The sequence below is a fragment of the Triturus cristatus genome, chromosome 10, assembly GCF_964204655.1.
Source record: "Triturus cristatus chromosome 10, aTriCri1.1, whole genome shotgun sequence".
Lineage (NCBI taxonomy): Eukaryota > Metazoa > Chordata > Amphibia > Caudata > Salamandridae > Triturus > Triturus cristatus.
The window spans coordinates 882,126,389-882,149,450 of NC_140593.1; the positions used below are offsets into that span (position 1 = coordinate 882,126,389).

At 46.0% G+C, this 23,062-nt stretch overlaps 1 pseudogene across 1 annotated transcript in view; it reads right to left on the bottom strand.

Annotated features, from left to right (window-relative positions):
* The window catches only part of LOC146796156 (cyclic nucleotide-binding domain-containing protein 2-like), a 462,048-nt pseudogene that overhangs the window by 333,335 nt on the left and 105,651 nt on the right, over positions 1-23,062 (bottom strand). The gene's annotated exons all lie outside the window — the stretch shown is intronic.

Below are 23,062 nucleotides of genomic sequence, written 5' to 3' on the forward strand. Positions count from 1 at the left end.
GGCAGTAGAACGTGGTGCTCTAGGTCATCAGTGTAAGCTTTCATCTTTTGGTAAGTACTGCTCCTCTGGTTTCATCATAAAATAAGAGGTGACTAGATCCTGGACGCCACGCAAATGCCTAGATGAATGAGAGGAACTAAGGCACTGGTGTTTTAAGTCCCAATCCAATCTTCAGAAAAGCAGTAGAATCCTTCATTTTGCCTATAAAAATATTTTCATGTACTTCGTTATAAGAGCAAAAACGAATCACAATGCCACATGGGAGGTTTTCCTTACCTCTCTGGAGACCACCAGTTAGCTAATATCAACAAATTCTAACTACTGTCACCAAGACTGAATGTGAAGCTCACTCTGAAGCATTGCTCTCCAATGCAAATAAGACACATGATGATATGAGTACGATAAAGCAAGCACAGGAGATGATGGGTCAAGAGTGTTTGATGATACATGCACCTACTTTTATAGTGTGCATGCCCAGAGTAGTGCAAGGGAAAGAAATGCTTGCTGTGTGCTTAGAGCACCACCCAGAGACAATTCCATTGCTGAGTTCTAGGATCTGTAGTTAGGCAGTGGTGCCAAATTGGTCCAGACCCACCAGGGACAGGAAAACCTTTGAGCACATTAAATATATGGTGAACGGTCCATCACACATGCCTACTATTTCTTGGGATGCGGGTACACTAGCTCTCTGGAAGAGACCTGTGGCCTAATATTACAGCTGGCAGACTTCCAGGAGAGAGACAATACTAGGACCTGCACTCACACTTACAGCTAAGACAATGCATGCATGTAATACAGTCACATTTCCGAAGGACTCTAAAGGTAAATTCCATCCAATCCTTTCTAAATCTGAGGGCAACTCCTCAGTGTCTTTTAAAGGTGCAGCACCAGTGGTTCTGTAGACAAGTGAATTAAATCTGGCAAAAGAGGCCTATGCAGCTGATACTGCTCAACCCCACCCTAAAAACTTTCGGCTGCATTCAGTGGCCTTAGAAGAGAGATCGGACTACCTCTGAGGTTGTAAACTATAAAGAAGTGAAGAAGTGAATTCAATTCACATCAGATAATTATTTTGTTGTTTTGAGAGTGAATACCTTAGTATCCCTTTCAGTGGCGGTAGTCTGGTGCCAATACTGGTTCAGGTCCTGGAATGTGGAGATTCACATATGATGATGCGGTAGTCTACCACAATATTGAGTTTTTTTACATCGATCTGCAAAAATAATGAATCCAGAATATCAACTATACCTTTATAGTCAAGATAAGTATATATAGCTAAGTATAGGGCTACTATTCTTAACTACTTATCTACCTAAACTAAGGATATATACATCTTCATGATATAAGTCTTCAGGACCTTGACAATAAAATGGTGGTGAAAATTCTGAATTTAAAATTTTTGTTGGTGTATGTAAAAACTTGGTATTTTGTCATCCAACTAGCGATGCCACTAAATCTTCCCTTTCTGAGTAAAAATATTTGTTGGACCCAGCTTAGAAATGATTCAAACACATGCAGAACTTTCTACGGTCTCACTTACTTTCTTCCAATTCTCATCTGCCAAGGGAGTTATCTGCTTGATTCTCGTGAAAAACATTGTGCGGGATGCTCCCAATCCTACCCTATTATTAACCTCTCCCATATCTCAAGATAGTGATCACATACATCCGATCCCCATTTTTCAAAATCGTGACACTGCAAAGAGAGAGAAAGCTGTAAGTGAAGAGAGAGAAACAGTGAGAGAAAGATAAAGAGAAAAGGCGTAAAGACTGAAAAAGAAATAACAGTCAGGCTGTGACTGCTTGGCCAAGCAAATACTGGATTCAAGGAGGCTCTGTTAGCCCAGCATTCCATCTCCGATCAAATATCCTGTATAATAGGCAGCCCAGACAGTCTAACAATAGGTATAGAAATAATCATATAAAACCATATACCATTGGCAGCTGCACAGTGCCTCTGTAATTCAGGATTTGGCAGTAGGTGAACTTCATTATTGTACACCACTAACTCCAACCTATATTGGGTAATGCTTTAGCAGAAACTAGCCAAGCCCTTAAGTGAAAAGCCCCAAACTGATACTTGCGTAGGTATTCTGGCCAAATGCCAGTTATCTTCAATACAATGTCCAAATCAAATAGAGAAGTCAGAATGAAAAGCTCAATGAAAAGATCAGTCTTTCTTGACATACCATGATTGGGTATCCATTATAATCAAGATTGCTACATCGAAAGTGAGTTCGTAGTTGGTTAGCAGACAGTAGAACACATAGTGCACACCTCTACATTAACAACACATATGGGCAGATTTAATTAGCATTCACACAACGCAGTGCAGCAAGGCAAGTAATTTGCTGCACTCGCTTGCGCATATACTAAGATATGGCTCACTTCAGCTCTCTCTCTGCAGTGACGCACATGAGGCTGCCTAGCACTAATGCAGGCAACCTTGCACCACGGTGCAAGGGTGCCTGTGTTACAGGCAGGATTGTTTTTGTGCAGGATGGGATACGTTCCTGAAAAAAAAGCAGTACTTAGAGGCATATTCCTTTTTCTTTCTGTGCTGCAGAATGCAATACACATAGAAAGAGGAAGCAGGAGGAGAAATAAACATTTCTCCTCATTAAGCCTCACTGGGTAAGGTGTAGCACTTTGACACATTCCCAGGTGTACCAGGCTTATTAAATCGGGGAATGCATCAAAATCCAAGTGTGGATGCATGGAAACACCCATACTCCACCCACTGAGCGCTTTATCAAAGCCAAGTAACACAAGACAGCATAGTGCGCTGCATTGCGTTACTTTGTATTTACTAAACCGCGCAAATGGGCTTTGCATGGCTTAGTAAATACCAAAAAGGATTTTGCATCTGGCTGCCCCACCAAAGTGATTCAACCCGACCCAAAATCATAGTAAAACTGCCCCATACTGTCAGCTGAGAAATCCACTGAGAGGATGGGGTTTATATAGTGCGGACCCAGCCACATGGAAGCAGAGTGCTGTACTATAGGTAGGGGGTTTCAAAGGCACAAGGGGAAGCAGAAAGTCGGGGTGATAAGATGTTCCCTCTAGAGGAGAAAAGTTAGTTCCTTGTCGAAGAGGAGTAGGGAGGGCACCTGCTGGGTCTGCATTAGGATGTTGTTTGCATTTCTTGAATCAGAGCTTTGAATCCAGGCTTTTGCTTGTGCTCCGGCAGGATTGGCAAGACCCACCACAGGTCTTTATCTTGTTGGAAAAGTACATTGAGGTCTTGCTTTGGACAGCCTTGTAGATAATGCAATAGGTGCTATATGGGATGCTGCCATTCAAGGGGAGCCAGTGGAGCTCTTTGTATGTGAGTGTGATGCTTTACAATTTTCTGAGTATTTTGCTCAAACAGGCTGTAGAATGGAGAACAACTTCAGTGGGTTGAGGGGATTCGGGTATCTCATTAAGCAGGGAACTGCCTCAACTCATGTGGGTTAGAACCCAGACTTGGATGGCTGTTCTGAAATCTTTTCAAGGTGAAAAGGGCTTCACCTTGTGAAGCAGGAACTGTTGGTGAAAGGCTGTCTACTATGTCTTGTGGGTGACTGAAGGAGATGTGGTTTAGTGGCACAATGTGTGCCACTGGAACCTGGGGACATGGCTTCTAATGTCAGCCTCAGCAGTTGACTGAAAGTCGTGTGACTTGGTAAAATCCCTAAACGTGCCTCAAAATTTAAATGTATGAAATGTAATTATGTAATCCAAAAATTCAAATCTCCACTTCAAAGTACAATGCTCCATTGCTTACCAGCTAGGTTTGCACTATATAAATGTGAATACAAACATACAAGTGTTTCATAAAGTCGTGTAATCTATGTGAAACCCTAGAGAATTCAGTTTTTTTTATGGTGGGGTTGAGGCAAATTCTTGACATACAGGCTTGGATTATAGCAAGACAACTTCTATGGTTGAGTATATCTGTTTGGTAGTGATCATCATAAATAGTTGGGGGTTGTCAGTGTCTGGATTACGGAGACACATGTAATAGATCCCTACGTCTCCTTTACATGACACCTGTAATTGAGCTTGCAAATTAATCGACAATGGAATGAATTTGTGAAACCATGGAACTTTCAAACTTAGACCTAGTTGGTTCCATGGATTACGTTTGCCCTCCAATAAATATGATGAACCATTTTGTTTTAAATGTGGGTCTTTGAAATTAGATTCTATTCCCCTTCAAGGGAAGTGAGTAAGTCATCAATTGAAGACTAGCCATATCAAAGTCAGGGTGCAAAATCTGATCAATGAAAACCTTCAACCATCTGACAGTAGAAGATATTTAATGGTATTGAAAATCTATGAGACAGCACCCCTGTGTACTAGTGCAAGGCAAAGCATTCTACTCCCGATTTGATTTTTCATGCACCCTCATCGCAACAAAATGCCATGTTCAGATACTAAAAAACACTACGTAATGTAGAGCAGAGTTAGGAGCTTTACATACAAAATAATAGTTGAGGCAACACACTTTTTAACTATTTACCATCCAGCTCTAACCAGCACACCCAAGACACAGACACAGCTTCAAACCAGAAGGTCTAAAATCCAGCACTGTGGATATAACACTTATCCATGTCTCAAAGAGCAAAAACAAACTTGACGTAACTCTACTATAGCACAGATTTGGGGCTCATGCCTGATAAGTTTCTTTTCCCATGATGGCAACTCACTGCCTTGCAACAACTTACAGGAAAGAGTTCATTAGCTTTATCTTTTATTCTTTTTTGCTTCACTCCATACATAAGTAGACCTAAAAGTTCTGCGTGACACATTCAGATCATCCCTGAAGACCGCAAACACAACACCTAAACTCTTGCTGTACCGGCAACATTATAAATCAACACTCTTATAACCAAGCACCGCAGAGTAACCTATTACTTGTCTACCCAAACGTGCTTTGGCTCCTGGGATTGATGTAAGACTACAGCATTATGATACAATAAGAAGATTGGGCAGCAATGGTTAAGGGCATATAGCAAAATAACTTCCTTGCTATGACATTAAGAGTTGACTTTTACATCCTCTTTTCAGTGTCACCCTAATGGTTTTTGCGGTGCAAAGCAAGGTATATTTTGGCTTCCCTCGTTCAAAAAAACGTCGCATTTATTAATCATTGTCAGGTAATTCAAGACCTCATGATGCCAAACAATATTAAATTACATGTTAACTTTTTAGAAAAGGCCCCCCATAAAAACTCCCAGCCAAATAGTACCAAAAAGACATTTCAAGATTTTTTGTCTTTCGCAACAATATTTTGAGTTGGTCTAACAATCCTATTCCTTCTAATGCAGAATGGAAACTGTAAAAGTACACTTGAAGATATTTAGGGGAGAGGGGCATAATATTAAATTACATATAGTTTTAGTACGCTTGAAATTGTCACCTAAATAATGACTATGTGTGCTGCTTTTGTGTGCTGGTGATCTCTGCCGCCTTTTCCTTTTTTACGGGGCTGGGCTTGGCTTCGCCCCCCGTCCCAGCGTTTGTTATCACCGGTGGTGCCCTGCTCCTCTGATACGCCCAGCCGGGATTAGCTCCGCCGGACGTCCTTGGACTACAGCATCCAGAGTCCTCAGGGGCAGGTAGACTCAGCTGTGCGCGCCAGGAGGCGCTTAAAGGTGTGCCCGGTGTGGAGTCCCGAGGTGTGCCTCTTTTGTGTGCTGGTGATCTCTGCCGCCTTTTCCTTTTTCACGGGGCTGGGTTTGGCTTTGCCCCCCCGTACCAGCGTTTGTTATCACCGGTGGTGCCCTGCTCCTCTGATACGCCCGGCCGGGCTTGGCTCCGCCGGACGTCCTTGGACTACAGCATCCAGAGTCCTCAGGGGCAGGTAGACTCAGCTGTGCGCGCCAGGAGGCGCTTAAAGGTGTGCCCGGTGTGGAGTCCCGAGGTGTGCTGCTTTTGTGTGCTGGTGATCTCTGCCGCCTTTTCCTTTTTCACGGGGCTGGGCTTGGCTTCGCCCCCCCGTCCCAGCGTTTGTTATCACCGGTGGTGCCCTGCTCCTCTGATTCGCCCGGCCGGGCTTGACTCCGCCGGATGTCCTTGGACTATAGCATCCAGAGTCCTCAGGGGCAGGTAGACTCAGCTGTGTGCGCCAGGAGGCGCTTAAAGGTGTGCCCGGTCCCTCGTCCCGCGAGGACGCGCGCGGGAAGCGCCGGACGAAGCCCGGACAAAGGGCGGGCCGTCTGTGGCCGTCAGAGGCCGGAGGAGGCCGGGACGGGCCACCCCCCTAACATTGCTATTTGACACCCTTGATAGCCTGGACATTTACCCAAAGGTACTGTTATCACTGATTATTATTATTCCCTTGGGCTTCTCAGCAAAGGCTTTGTAGGAATGGACTATCTCTTTTAACCATCCTATATAATGGGTAAAAACCAAAAGGTCGTAGTTTCCCGCCCCGTGACGAGACAACAGGTGGCCACGACACTACCCCTCCCTACGCTAACGGCTATCGATAAGATGCTTCAAAAAACTATTGGGGTAGTGGTAACTGCAATTGAAAACACAGAGCGAAGGTTGTCAATTACTCCCGCCTCCCCCTTGGTAGAGCAAGCAGGGGACTATTCAGCAATTGTAACAAACCCTCCTGACGTAAGCTCTTTTCTTACGTTGTCATTTGCTGATTTACCCTGTGCCCAGGTCCCTACAGATGCAAAAGCTAGCAATTCATCCCTAAGTCCACCCCCATTTCCCCCAAACACCATCATAATAAATAAACCGGGCCCTAGAGGCAAGAAAAGGAGACCTGTAAAAAAGCCAAATAAAAATATAGGGCCTAAGTACGATTCTGTACAAGCTACTACCGGCCCTTCCCCAGCAAATGTGGGAGCTCCGCTGTGGGTTACTAGCTTAGTAGCTGACTTTCAGTCTCTCTTGGATCAGACTATTGGCAAACACATCAAATCCCTGGCATCTAGGATCGATAGATTAGTCTCTACTCTTAATAATATGGGTCTGGGGAAAACGCCCCTAACAGTCCCACATGGGAAGTCTGCCTCTAGTGAAGCTGGCGGTATGGTTTCTCAAGTTAGGACTGCCTTAGTAGTTGATAGTGTTACTAGGAGCCAAGGAACACGATTGGCCCCCACCAACAATGAGCCAGCTTTGGAAATTGCTAGCCCCCCTCGATGTATAAATTCAGTTGCTGATGGCCCCCAGGTAATTGTGAACCCTGCCCCGGTTTCTCCTAAAGCAAAAGTCACTCCCAGTGATGAGAAAACAGGATGCGAAAGATATAGATTGGTAAGGGGGTCTTCCGATGTTTTGGTCCCAATAAATATAAAGCCATCTTCTATAGCTACCTCACCGGAGTTGCAAACCATTAATCTTCCCCCAGAATCTTTACCGTATGTTGTAGTCTTGACGGGGGTACCACTTCTAAGCCAGGGAAAAAATGAAGGTCATACTGACTTAAAAAATAAGTGCATCCAGTGGCTTAATGTAAACAGACCTCTCCCCTCTCATATTTCCGGGGAAATACTCTTTGTAAGACGAATAGACTGGATTGGGAAGGGACCCAAAACTATTACAGGGAATTGTGTAGTAATAAATTTTAGGGATATCGCTGCCGTTGATTACATCTGTGGTATGTCTCCCTCTAGATTAAATACTCAAATCCTCCCCCTCCACCTGTCTTATTTTTATCCTATGCCCCATCTGAGACAAGCTTACTGTAAAAGTGCTAAATATGACGAGGGCCAAAATGGTCGTCCATCTAGAGTGCAACAGGGGCAAACAAGCTGGGAGGACTTTTATGTTTATACACCCCCTTTGTCATCCTTTGCGCATAGAAATAGGTTTAGTGTACTGAATCAGGTAGATTGACGCTCACTCGACAAGGAATTAGTCCTGAACAACACTAGTAAAACATCCACCCTTTAATTGTATTGGAGGGAAATATCAAAACCCTTACCTCAGCAGAAGGTACACTATTCAATTCCTTGAACTGGGTGGGAAGGAGCGAATTGGGGGATGCAAAGCACCTGCGGGGAGTTTCTATTGTAGGGGGGGAAGTTCCTAGTATAGACAAAACGGAAAGGAAAGTTCAGTCAGAGACTCTTACCTGTGACGGCTCTTCCACTATGGCAACAGGGAATCCAAAAGACACTGGTAAGGTAGATGATGGAACTATAAAAATTATTTCGTGGAATGTAGCGGGGTTAAAAAGCAAATTACTTATTCCTGACTGGGGCACCTTCATGGCAGCACACGATATCTGCCTGATTCAGGAAACATGGGCTTTAGAGGAGAGTGCTAGCCCAGGTTACGCAACTTTCCACATCTTGGCAGTAACTAGTGGCAGAGGTCGCCCATCTGGTGGCCTATCAATTTGGATAGGAACCCACTTGAGCGTTCAAGCTACCCAAATACCACTGACTCCCCTGATGTTCAACGTGTGTTATTGACACCCCTGAACTCACCAAAAATAGCCATAATAAATATTTACTCTAGGCCAGTTAGGAGCGGGCAGGAGTCAGACACTTGACCCCTCAGTCAAAATAATTGTTGGTGGGGACTTTAATTGTCAATTTGAGCCCTTGGTTAACCCTGATTTGGATGAGCAGGATGATGAAGACCTGCTCTGGTGTATCCCGGAACCAAAGATCCCTCCTGTCAAGGCATGGACCCGGTTGGTCCTTCAAATGAAATGAAATGAAATGAAAATTAGATTTATAAAGCGCTACAGCTGCCCTGAGGCGTCCAGGCGCTGGAACAGATGGGACCCTCCTGAGGTTACTAGCTAAGCATTAAACAGCAGGGTTTTTAGTTGTTTACGGAAAGTGGTCAGGTTGGGGTTGTTTCTTAGCTGCAAAGGGAGTGAGTTCCAGAGTTTGGAGACGTTATACGAGAAGGAGCGTCCTCCTGCTCTAACTCTGCGAGTTCTGGGGATCTCAGCCAGGAATGCTGTAGAAGAGCGGAGGGATTTATTCGGCCTATAGGGAGAAATCAGGGGTCGGTTGATGTCTGGGCCCGTTTCCCAGAAAGTCTGGTGGGCAATGCAGAGCGATTTGAATCTTACTCTGTCCCTGATAGGTAGCCAGTGCAAGGTCCTCAAGCTGGTTCTCACTGAGGTCCTCCGGGGGATGCCCAACAGTGCTCTGGCAGCACAGTTTTGGGTGCGTTGGAGCTTCTGTAGGGTGTAATCCGGGGCTCCTAGGTATAAGGCGTTATTAAAATCCAAGCGGGATTGGATAAGGCCTTGTATAATTATCTGTTTGGCCTCGAAGCAGAGGAGGGGAAGGACTTTCTTGATCACTCTGAGGAGGCCAAAACAGGTGGCTGAGATCTTAGTGGCCTGTGTGTTAAAGCTCAGAGACTTGTCGAGCCAGACCCCTAAGCTTTTGATGTTATCTCTAGAGGGTGGAGCCACTCCCATGCTTGACGGCCAGCTCGGCTCTATGGAGACGGGGGAGGCTGTGCCCAGGATCATCAGCTCAGTTTTGTCATCATTCAACTTTAGACAGGAGCTCATCATCCACTTCTTTACGTCCTCCAGACAGGCCGCTAGGTCTGGTGGTGCCTGGAGGCCGCTCTTCTCTGCCAGGGAGACCACCAGCTGGGTGTCGTCCGCATAGGAAATGATCTTTACACCATGCGGACGGACCACCTCAGCCAGTGGCCTCATGTAAGCGTTGAAGAGCGTAGGGCTTAAGGAGGAGCCCTGGGGGACTCCACATCCCAAGGGACGAGTGGATGAGCGTGATGTGCCATCGAAGACCTGAAAGGTTCTGTTGGACAGAAAAGAATTGAACCATGTCAGGGCATCTCCGGTCACTCCTAGGTTGGCAAGACGAGTTAGCAAGATTTTGTGATGCACCGTGTCAAATGCGGCACTTAGATCGAGGAGGATCACTGCCACTGATCCTCCCCGATCCAGGAGCCGTCTTGCCTCCTCAGTCACAGCCAGTAACGCCGTCTCAGTTCCATGTTTGGTACGGAAGCCTGTTTGGGAGGAGTCGAGGAGATGGTTTTCTTCAAAAAACATTGTCAGGGTGGTATTGACATGTTTCTCCAGAATTTTCGATGCCCAGGGGAGTAACGAGATCGGACGATAGTTGCTGGGATTAGCTGGGTCTAAAGAAGGTTTTTTCAGCAGGGCCCGCACCATAGCATGCTTCCATGTTGGAGGGACTATCCCACTGATTATGGAGGAGTTCATGAGCTCCAGGAGCGTGGGGAGAATAGCAATATTGGCAAGATTCAGTGGGCCTGGGGGGGCGGGGTCGCACGGGGAGCCAGATTTTATTTTTTGTGCCAATGTCTGTGCGGTTTCCAAAGTAATCAAGGGGAAAGAGTCTAGGCACTTGAATGAATTAGAAGTCAGGTGCAGGTTCTGGCCAGGGGAGTCGGAGGGGGGATTGGGAAAGGAAAGGTAGATTTTTTTAATTTTTTGGAAGAAGAATTCCGCCAGATCATTGCATTTGGTTGGAGAGTTATTGTTATCTGTGACTGGGGGCGGGGGTTTGATCAGGGAGTTAACTATGCGGTAGATTTCTTTGGATTTAGATTTTGCCGTAGTTATTTTAAGATTGTAGAAGGCAGCTTGCGACGATTTAATAGCCAGTTTATAGTTCCTGATCATTTCCCTGTATGTGGCTTTTACTTCAGGGTTGTATGAGGTGCGCCACTTTCTCTCCTGTTTTTTGCAGAGACGTTTGAGGTTCCTGAGCTCTTCTGTGTACCAGGGAGCTGTTTTACTCTGTCTCTTGGATTTGGGTGCGTATTCTGGGAGGACCTGGTCCAGCGAGGTGGTTATCCATTCTTCGTATTTCTTGTTATTAGCAATTGGGTCTTGGGAAAGGGAGGGTTTCATGGTACCTAGAGCTTGTAACCAGTTGTCAGTGGGGAGTTTGGACCAGTTACGGGTTTTCCTAATAGTAAATGAAGAGGAGGGTGGTTTGCTTGTGGTCCAGTTGAAGGCTATTAAGAAGTGGTCTGACCAGGGGAGTCTGGTTATGTTTCCCACTTCAAGTTGGTCACAGTTGCTGAAAATAGGATCCAGCAGATGTCCTTTTTCATGTGTGGCAGATGGTACTCGTTGCTCGAGTTGATATGCAGCCAGGCTTGACTTAGTCTCTTGTGCCTGCAGGTCTAGTGTGTTGTCAAAATGAATATTAAAATCTCCAAGTAGGGAGAAGTTGGACGGGGAGACAACCGACTGAGAGGTCACAGAGAGCAAGGAAGTATTAAATTGTCCTATAGGGCCGGGAGGGCGGTAGATGAGAATGCCGGTGAAGCAGGCATTGGGAGAGAATTCGATGGCAAAAGAGAGGTTTTCGCAGTCCTCAATATCTTCCGATAAGTGACGACAGATGAAGCCTTCTTTGTATATAATTGCGAGGCCGCCACCTCTGCCCTTAGGTCGGTCTGCGCGTGCTATCTGGTACCCTGGGATGATAGCTTGTGCCAGGTCTGGCTGAGAGTCTTGGTTCAGCCAAGTCTCAGTCAGAAACAGAGCATCTGGGGAGTATTCCTCTAGTAATAGGGAGATCTCTAGGCAATGTTTTACGAGGGACCTACAGTTCAGAAGAAACATGGAGTAGGTCATTGGCTCGCCTGATGGTTTAGTGGTTGGAGTGCATAAGTGTAGATTGCAATACTTACAGCATCGAGGAATCTCCAAAGGGTGTAATGGGATGGCGCATTTAGGAGAGATAGGTGGCCGTAGCTGGCATAAGAGGTCTCGGCTGTATACCAGTCTGTCGCCTCTGGGGAAACCAGAGGACGTGGCCCCTGGGCCCGGCCGGGCGCGGACGAGCGCAGACGAGCTTGCCTTAAGCGCGCCTTCGGCGCGCAATCGGCGCGCCCGCTGCGCTCGTCCGCTGCGCGTCCTATGGTTGCACATATCTATAGAGGAGAGGAGGAGTTGAAGGGGGCGTGGCCTGTGGGATGGGCGTCCCTCCCTCCGCGGCAGCTATCAATCAGCTGTGCGAGGTGCTGGGTCAGCGCGAGTGAGGTGCTTTTTTAAAAACCAAACACAACACAACACAGGTGAGTACAAGTATACAATTATTTTTAAAAAGTGGAGCGTCTCCCGGCTAATTCGCCTCAGGAGGAATATATCTGTCTGAGCGCCGCTTTCAATCAGCGCGCGCTTTTGTAGAAGTTGAAGGGGGCGTGGCCTGTGGGATGGGCGTCCCTCCCTCCGCGGCAGCTATCAATCAGCTGTGCGAGGTGCTGGGTCAGCGCGAGTGAGGTGCTTTTTTAAAAACCAAACACAACACAACACAGGTGAGTACAAGTATACAATTATTTTTAAAAAGTGGAGCGTCTCCCGGCTAATACGCCTCAGGAGGAATATATCTGTCTGAGCGCCGCTTTCAATCAGCGCGCGCTTTTGTAGAAGTTGAAGGGGGCGTGGCCTGTGGGATGGGCGTCCCTCCCTCCGCGGCAGCTATCAATCAGCTGTGCGAGGTGCTGGGTCAGCGCGAGTGAGGTGCTTTTTTAAAACCAAACACAACACAACACAGGTGAGTACAAGTATACAATTATTTTTAAAAAGTGGAGCGTCTCCCGGCTAATTCGCCTCAGGAGGAATATATCTGTCTGAGCGCCGCTTTCAATCAGCGCGCGCTTTTGTAGAAGTTGAAGGGGGCGTGGCCTGTGGGATGGGCGTCCCTCCCTCCGCGGCAGCTATCAGTCAGCTGTGCGAGGTGCTGGGTCAGCGCGAGTGAGGTGCTTTTTTAAAAACCAAACACAACACAACACAGGTGAGTACAAGTATACAATTATTTTTAAAAAGTGGAGCGTCTCCCGGCTAATTCGCCTCAGGAGGAATATATCTGTCTGAGCGCCGCTTTCAATCAGCGCGCGCTTTTGTAGAAGTTGAAGGGGGCGTGGCCTGTGGGATGGGCGTCCCTCCCTCCGCGGCAGCTATCAATCAGCTGTGCGAGGTGCTGGGTCAGCGCGAGTGAGGTGCTTTTTTAAAAACCAAACACAACACAACACAGGTGAGTACAAGTATACAATTATTTTTAAAAAGTGGAGCGTCTCCCGGCTAATACGCCTCAGGAGGAATATATCTGTCTGAGCGCCGCTTTCAATCAGCGCGCGCTTTTGTAGAAGTTGAAGGGGGCGTGGCCTGTGGGATGGGCGTCCCTCCCTCCGCGGCAGCTATCAATCAGCTGTGCGAGGTGCTGGGTCAGCGCGAGTGAGGTGCTTTTTTTAAAACCAAACACAACACAACACAGGTGAGTACAAGTATACAATTATTTTTAAAAAGTGGAGCGTCTCCCGGCTAATTCGCCTCAGGAGGAATATATCTGTCTGAGCGCCGCTTTCAATCAGCGCGCGCTTTTAATAAAATCACTCTCACTTGCAACGTCTCTGCGGGCGTGTAATGGGAGACTGGACCCTGACCGTCCGGGATTTCCTACATTTAACAGGGTAGAACAAACTTCCACCATTGATTACATCATGATGGAAGTAAGACACTGGGATAGGTTGTTGGAATTCAGAGTGCAACCGAGATATGATAGTGACCACAACGCCCTTGTCCTAACATTAAAGCCGGGGAGCTTTGGGCTGACTAACCCTGAAGCTGGTCTTACCAGCATGATCATGTCCCTTATGGTTTCGAACAATTGACGTAGGGTCAAATGGCCTTATTTTCAGGATTCCCCGTCTAGGCTGGGTGAATTATACCAGCTTGCTATACCATGGATAGCTGAGATGGCCGACTTGTCCTCAAACGGCCATGCTGTAAAAATTCATAGGCAGTTGGCCAGTGCGTTGTGGGATGTTCTTTGCCCACTTAGTAGGCCTAGACGAGGTGGGGCTAAGATACACCCATGGTATAATGCTACCTGTAAGAATGCCAAGAAGGACCTCCTTACTGCAATCAAACTAAAGGACAGTTTAGAAACTAGGTCATCCCGTTTGTTCTATAAAAAGGCAATCAAGGGAGCCAAGAGGGACTGGGAGGAAACAAGGTGGGAAGAGCTGAGAAGTGCGCTCCTGACTAAGGACGCAAAGACATTTTGGGCCATTGTTATTACAGGCTCCAAGGGAGCTGGGCAAGCTATCTTCCCAAACATTGCACCCTCAGTGTGGGAAGCACATTTCGGGGCACTATACGTATGTTTGGAGTATGATGACACACTTCGTCTAGGCCCTAAGCTTGCCCCAGGGCTCCAACAGGAGGGAGCCGCGACACTTGCCCGGCCCCCTGCCCCAGACCCCCGTCATGAGTATCGACTGGCGGGGGCCTCGGGTGGAGGGTCGGGACCGAGCTTGTACCCTTCTGACTCCCCAGAGAGCATCAACTTGAAGGAGGTAGAATCTGCCATAGCTAGGTTGCTCCCAAACAAGGCTCCCGGCCTCGACAAATTGCCGGGGGACCTTTTCCGATCCCAGCCAAAAATATGGGCGCCATACCTTGTTATCTTGTTCAACGCGATTCTTATGGGGTCTGATCCACCGGACACCTGGCTGGGGGCTGAGATTGTCCCCATTTACAAGAAGGGATGCCCACTTACCCCCTCAAATTACAGGCCCATTAGCCTGTTAGACACAACACAAAAACTAATGGGTAGAATCATATTGGACAGGATACAAGTTTGGATGGAGGAATGGGAAATACTGTCTACCCTCCAGGCTGGATTTAGATCCGGTATCTCAACCTTGGACCAAATCTTCCGGCTCCAGGTCCTTTTCTGGAAAACCACAAGGGTTGAGGGTGGCAGCCTTTACCTTGTTTTTGTGGACATGCGGGCTGCTTTTGACCTAGTCCCTAGGGAAAAATTGTGGGAGGTATTGGCTGACCTGGGCCTTCCGCCCTACCTGCTTAATATCCTGACCCGTTTGCATGTTGGAAATTATGAACAAGTCAGGTGTGGGAGACACGGGGATCTCTCGGATCGCTTCCCTGTTTCCAGGGGTGTCCGGCAGGGGTGCGTTTTAGCCCCTACCCTTTTTAGCTTATTTATTAATGGCCTTGTCGACACCTTAAATGATGTAAAGGAAAATGATGCTACCTGGTTGACGACCGGTCGGGTGCCCGCATTAATGTTCGCGGATGACACCCTGATGCTATCCCGAACATCTTCGGGCATCCAGCGCGTCCTGGACGGTTTCGTGTGCTTTTGTGCCTCGAGGGGATTGGAGATCAATTTGGATAAAACCAAGTTTATGATCTTTAATCCCCCGAGGCGTACGCGCCCGAACCCTCTTCTGAATGGTGTTCCGTTGGAACGAGTCAAAACCTTCGTCTATCTTGGGATCACTTTGACGGAAGATTTTGGCTGGGGCCATCAGATTACCAGATCCGCCCTTAGACTTTCACAAATAGCAGGGGGTATTGGCAAGCTTCAGAGAGCATCGATCTCCAAACCGGTTGCGCCCGCCCTTGAGATCTATGGCCTCCAGGCTCTGACCGCATCCATTTATGGAGCCGAACTTTGGGGCCATAAGAACGTATTTAGCCTTCTGAGGGTGGAACAGGCCTTTATGAGGAATTTGGTGGGCCTACCGAAAAGTACACCCCTCATCCCCTTGCGAATTGGCTTGGGTCTGGAGTCTATTGAGAAATTGGCAGCTGTGCAACCCTTGCTCTATTGGAGGAGGCTCTGGTCAGTACCAGAGCTGGTATCCTTTAGAGCTGAATTTCAGGAGGTCTGGGAACAGATAAAAAACAAAAATATTCCATGGCTTTCCCATATTAAGGCTCTTTCTTTCAAAAAAGGTTTGCCTCAGTTATAGGGGACCCCTGAGTTGAGTTGCCCGAGAATATCTAGGGCCCAGTTGTTAAATCTGGTGAGGCAGCAAAATCTAAGTGCACTACAACGGTCAACATCCTATGGTAGGCTCTCTATTGAGTTCCTCTCAGTCAAATCTGAAATAGGGTGGGAGGAATTCTTTGATGTAGTCCAACCCCCTCTTGCGAGGAAACTATATGCTCAATTAAGGTATGGCTCCCTACCTATTAGGCCATTTTCTTCGAAATGGGCAAAAACTGAAAATGAAACTTGCCCGGCATGTAATTACATTAGAGAAGATGTCATTCATGTTTTATTTTTCTGTCCAGCATATAGCAATATACGCAAAACTTGGCTTATCCCAATATGCAGAAACCTGGGTTTTAGACATTGTGTGCAGGGATGTAGAGTTCTTAAATATGATACCTCGCCGCCCATTGTATTTGCTGTCTCTCGTTTCCTTTATGGTATGTGGCGCCATAGGATAAGTTTTAAACCAATCTAAACTACCGAAATACGTCTGATAACTTACTGTTTAATTCTTTTTTTAATAAGTGAAATACCTATATTTATTATTTTATTTGATGTGCTATGTATGTATTCTATTTGCACTTTTATGGTCTTCTGACCGAAATAAAGTTATCATACGTAATCACAAATAAATCCATCTTCACAACTTGCATTCTCACTGCAACAAACTCAAAGCACGGCCCTTAGAAATATTACCATTCTATCAGGTGAAATCTGATAATTGTTTACTTAGTTCTCTTCCCCTGGCTTGTCCCTCATCTTGTTCTATGTGTATACTTCTTTGGCTGGACAATGACCTCCAGCTTTGCTGAATAAGCAAAGTATGTGATGAGCGGGGCTGGAGACAGAAAAAGGAAAGCAAGATAATGAGACCACAGCGAGAGAGGTAAAGTAGAGGAAGAAGGGAGGTAGACAGAGATGGTAGAGGGATAAATGAAGCAGGGAGTGGCTGAAGCGAAAGAGAGGACGGCGAGGAAGCCAGAAAGAAAGCCAGAGTCGGGTAGAAAGAAGAAGAGGCAGGTATAGAAAAATAGACAGAGAGATAGATATTATTCAGGAGTGAGGTAGGGAGAAGAGCCATATCAAGAGCTAGAGATATGGACAAAGGTAGAGAAAGGCAGTGAGGTAAAGAAAAGGATAAGGTAGAAAAGAGGTGAGCTAGAGAGAACTACACACAGAGAAGAGAAATGGTAGTGTCTTGCGAGTTAATAATTACAGAACGCCTTTGGCTCCTTATAAACACGTAGAGCTATAGCGGAACGGATAGAGTTCATTACAGTGAAGGTTGCTTTAAAATGTTGAGATCGCACTTACAAGCAGACGAATAAAGACGTGTGATACCAAGCTCCATGTGTGGCATAATCATTTACTCGTACCCTAGCTGGGAAGATTCTACGAAAGGCAACAAGATAGGGGCTAAGTAACCCAAAGATTAAAAGTGCTCTCTCTCGAAAGAGTTTGCCAAGGTCCAGGAAAACTGCTTGTGTGCGCCACGTGTGCTGTTGTCGAAGTGCAAAATGAATGTTTTGAAAACGAAAGTATTTACAAAGAATCTACACGTCGTTGGTCGAGAACCTGTTGGTCAGACCAAACATTAAGGTAATGCACTACTACGCAACATAGAGCCATACATAGTATGGAGTGATAACACTGTGATTACAAGTGCTGCTAGGTTGAGATCAACCAGGTGTCAAGAAAAATACAAAATGACAGCTAAGTGCACAGGAACGCAGTGGTTGGAAGCAGAACCTCACATATTGAAAATGTACTTACGAGAGCCTTGAAACGGAAAAGCTCTACAACCTCAGCGGTGGGCAAAGAGACCTAAGAAGACGCAAAGGGGTTGTACTTACAGAGCTGTCCAATACCTGTAGTGGTACACCATCAAAGCTGCTGGATGGCGGCTCAAAACAACGCCAAACGTCTCAGAGAAAGTGAGGGGCACCAATGGAGACCAAGAGAGAGGTCACCATTCCACAGACTGTCCATGACAACCCAGAGGCGAGCACATCACAGGGCCTCAGTGATGGTACGGATGACTCGGGTCCTAACAGACTGCAGACAGTGCCAGAGAGAACTCCATCCTCAGTGTCACCCACTACCATAAATGGTTACAATGCGGCTGCTTTGTTGAAACCACCATCATCATTCCATACCACCAAAAAGCAAAATATTGGCACACAATGGACTACGAGGATAGAGGCATTTGAAGATTTCATTGATGCACTTGAAGAGTCTGACAAAAATATTATCAAATACTTCAAAAATCTCGCTGGAGATGGCGTAAATGAGGTCATAAAGAAAATGCCCCAAACTGACAAAGAAATCACATACTGTCAGATTAACAAAACTTGTATTTCAAATTCAATACAATGCCAAATATTGACTTGAAAGATATATTTTCAGTCAAGACAAAAGAAAGTTAGAGAAACCATCAATTAATTTTTAGAGACTCAACACACTCAGACACTGTAAGTTCAATTAATTTAATGATGAAGAAGCCATACGTCTCAGAGTCACCAATAGTTGCTTGTCCGATTCCTTCAAAAAGAGAATGCTGAGAGAAACTCTGAGTCTGGAACGAGTGTTGATGGCTGCTAGAGCTGAAGAGCGTGCCGATTAGGGTGACCAACCGTCCGTAAATTTCACGGACCGTCCGTAATTTGGACCTCACGTCCATTGTCCGTTTGCATCCTTTTTACGGACGACTTTTGTCCGTAATTTTGGGCATTGCAGGGAACAGCACTTTTTCCTGCATAAAGCCTCAGCTCCCTGATGGGGCCGCAGTGCAGCCCCATTCCGCCCATTGTCATTCTGTCTGCGGCTGATTGCCACATACAGAATGACAATGGGCCCGTTTGGAGTGTTACTGCATGCGGTGGCCTTCCTCTGCCACGGTCGAGGGCAGCACATTCTGTTAGATGGAAGGAATGTGCAAAAACGCCAATGCTGCCACGTGAGAATCCAGTGCATTCAAAGAAGCTGGTGAAACAAGTTGACAAGAAGGGGCTAGAGTTCTTTCAGTCTCATCATTTAAAAAAAGTGAATTTTCAATATTATATTCAACCAAGCCATGGTTGCTGCATTTTTATTTTATGCAACTAACAAACATTGACAAAGCCAATAGTTCTGGCTTGTTGTAGGTGTAATGTTACTTGTTGTGTTAAATATCTGGATGCAATGACAGAAGAGGCAAAATACCAGTCCGACGGCGCACTATGCTAAGCACAGATGAACAAATGTTACTTACTTGTAAACTGTGGCTCTCCAGTATTGGTGTCTTTCATAGATTCACATGCTTGAATATTCCCCGTCGTCGAAGTGGGAGTCCCACGGTACATAAAAACGCAATAAGCCTCATCTATATATATATTACCTACTGGCAGTCGCCAGTAGGTAGTTATAGTTAGGACCTATTTTCCATAGGAAATCTGAAACATTCTATTTGGAATAACGTTGGCGCCGATTGACGAATCTTCACAAAATTTTCCAAACTTTTGGCCAGCTCCGGTCCGCTCCTATCCTGAAAATTTCACGGTGATTGGTCAAGCGGGGGCCAAGAAAAAAGGGGGTCCCAAAACGCATTTTCCCTATGCATTTTCCCATAGGACCTGTTGACGCAGCTACAGCCCGAACTGCTGAACGGAATTACACCAAATTTGGCAAAGATGTAGTCCTCAGTTCAGACTCGTGCCTTTTGCTTAAATGGTGTCAATCTGTTCAGTAGTTCCTGAGAAAATCAAAATCAAATTCACATATATATCTGGGCGGAGCCTAAACACACATCTCATCGTGAGATCTGATTGGCTGTCAGTACTTCATCCAAGAAGTGTTGGCAGCCATCTTGGGACCAATATACATGATAGCACCTCATTAAAAAGCATTGCAGTTAATAGAAGGTTTTAAGACTTTAGTTACATTATAAATCATTTGTTGATGGTACCATACTCATTTTAGGAATTGTGGTGTGTTCTAAGGTGATTTTACCATGTGAAAAAGCCTTCTACTGTGATATCATGAATCATGTTTGAGAGAAAACAATTTTCTCATGCTTTTCCCACAGAGGTTTGGAAGGTATCTATAAGCTAAACTGAGAGCATATTTTCTGTAAATTCACATTATCTTTCTCAGTCATGTGAGAATGACGTCTGACATTCTCAGTAAAACATGTACATCCAACAAGGGCAGAGAATGTTAGTTGATTCCTTTGGGTTCTACTGCAGCTTCCCAGAGTGTTCTAAAGAACAACTAGAGCGCTAACAGTCCTACTTATGACAAACGTATTGCACACCGGAAGCCATCTTGATTGGAATAAAGTGGTAACTCTTAAAACATTTAATTTAAAAAGGAACAAAATGAGGGAGTTCATTTTGCCATAGAAAGTATGATTAGTGCTGCAGAAAGAAAAATGAGGGCACATTTTGAGTGACTTCTCAAATCCTCTTCTATTTCATAAAAAGATTCTGACATGCAGACTGAAACATGCACTTTGAATACCAGCAGCAGACTTCCGTGGTGAGCAGTAGCTTTACTACAGTGATCTAATGAGCAACTAGATTGCTAACATTCAGAATTTATGGAAAATGAGTGACATATCTGAATACCTTCTTGATGGAATCAAAGTAAAAAACTGAAAGCATTTCCTACTGAGGAGATTGCAGTAAATGAGGAAATTAGGAAACTTCATAACAAATAAATCTCCCAAGATGGCCACCAGAGACAAAAGAGCCCAAATGCAGCACAAATATCACCCAGATGTAGCCCACATGCAGCCCAATGACAGAAGTGTGCAAAACACTTATTTTTTGTGTATTTGCAGTTTTATATAGTACAGACTTGTCAGGTATTGGAGTGCTTTACATGAGCATTGGTTACATCACACTAGATCAAATTCATTTTGGTTGTAGACATGGGGAGATTAAGTGATTTGACCAGAATCACAGAATGTTGAGCTGAAGCAGAAACTCCAACCTGGTTCCCCAGTTGCAAAGTCTGCAGCTCTGGAAGTAACACCTCATCCTCTCCCCTAAGTGCAACATTTAATCAAGTGGTCAACTGGATAAAAAAACATAAAAATTACAAATAATTTAAAAGTTCTTTGTCGCTATTTGAAAACTCAGAGAATATGTCCTCATTTTAGTTTTTAAGAGCACTAACCATAATTTTGATGCAAATAAGACCCTCTCATATATGTAATTTCTAAAAGAAATGCTCTAGGTATTACAGTTTTGATTACATCAAGATGTAATCAGGCGTTCCACACTTTTGTAATAAATATAGAATGTTAGCAATCTAGTTGTTTATTGGGATACTGTTGAGAGGCAGAGGCCAGGGGCACGGACTCTGAAGATTGAAGGCAAGTAGGAGAGTGCAGAGGCAACAATTTGACCATACTGGGCAGGCAGGAAGGGCAGTCGCAGCACAACAGACTATGGAGGGCAGTGGAAAGCGGGGCAGGGGCAACAAACCAACAATACAGAACTGGCAAGAGAGGCTGTGGCAATATAATAGACCATTGTGGGCAGAAGGAAGAGGCAGTGGTAGTATAATCATATATGCCAACAGACCCGTTTCAGCCAGGAAACGTCCAATGTTTTTAAGCTCAAATGGGCTTTATTTGATCTGTCTCCTGTCTACAATCTCCTCTTTTTCAATGTAACTCAAAGGAGAAAATCAATACCCCAGTTTTTTTTCAAAATTTCCCTCTTACCAAGTTCAAAATGTTCCCAAGTATGGTACATTGGATCATGGTAGGCAGGAGGAATTGGGGTAGGGACATGGACTCGGATAACAGAGGACAGGAGGGACATGGAGAGGTGCACCAAACTGACCCTACAGGGCAGGCATCAGGCTTTGCAGCAGCACAATACACCACATAGGGCATGCGGGACGGGAGTGCAGCACAACAATCCATAGAAAGCAATAGGGAGGGGACAGGACCATGCACATGGACAACAGAGAACAATGGGGAAAGAGGCAATGGTAGCTAGCTGACCATAATGGACAGACAGGAGAGAAAGCTGCAGCATAACAGACCATAAAGGGCAGGAGGGACGGATCAGGGGCATTACAAAGGAACAGACAAGCCAGGAGGGAGGGAATAGGGGTCTGCACATGGAAACAGAGGGCTGGGGGCAAGGGGGCAGGGCAGGAGCAGCAAGATGACCATGGAGGTCAGGCAGGATGGGCACTAGAAACAAGACACACCATGGAGAGCAACAGTGAGACTATGATGGCATACACACAGACCATGGAGGGAAGGTGGGAGGGGTTCAGGGGCAGCTAGCTGACCACACAGGGAAGGTGGGAGGGGCCATGGCAGCACAGAAGACCATGCATGGCAAGCGGGAGGGTTAGTGGCAGCACAATGGCTATGATGGGCAAGAAGGAGGGTACAGGGGCATGCACAAAGGACCATGGAGGATAGAAGGGAGGGTCAGGACCTGGGTTCAGACAAGAGAGTTCAGGGGAAGGGGCCTCACAACATACCGCGTGGGGCAGGCAGGAGGAGCAGTTGCAGCACAACAGACCAGGGAGGGCAGAAGGGTGTGGCAGTAAAATGGACCATGGAGGAATGGAGGAAGGGGATAGGGGCATGGCATGTGGACAGGCAGGGTGGAGGTGGCAGGGACAGGTTACAGTCATCTGACAATGCTAGGCAGGTGGGAGGGGAGTGCCAGCTCAACAGAACACTAAGAGTAGATAGGAGTGGCAGGTCCATGGAACATGGTGGGCAAAAAGGGTGGAGCAGGGGCATGCACAAAGACATCGGAGGGCAGGGGGAAGGAGAATAGGGGCAGCAAGCTAAGCACAGAAGCTAAGCAGGAGGTCAATGATGGGCCATAGAATTGGGCAATGGAGGGCAGGAGGAGTGGACTGGTACATCATGCTAAATGGAGAGCAGTGGCAGCACATCAGACCATGCATGGCAGGAGGGAGGAGGCTAGTCCATGGATTCAGACAACAGAGGATAGGGAGGAGGTGGATGGGGCAGCAAGCTAACTGTTCAGAAGGTGGGTATTAGGAACTTTATTGTTTTTAAAATGTGTGTCTGTGCGAACTACTTAAAATATGAACAAGTATGCAGCATAATCTCACTTTTATTCAGGAGGAAGAGGACGTTTGTGACTGTGACTCCGGGCTCACTTGGCAGAAACACCCCCTGACGCTCCACCCCCTATCGCAAAATGTAATGCCCGTGAAAAGGGTAGGTGGACACAGTGTTATATAGAACATAGTCCTGAGAGCACGATTGAAAATGAAAACTAGATATAGTGTATGGTATAAACTATGCACCAAAAAGTGTGATAT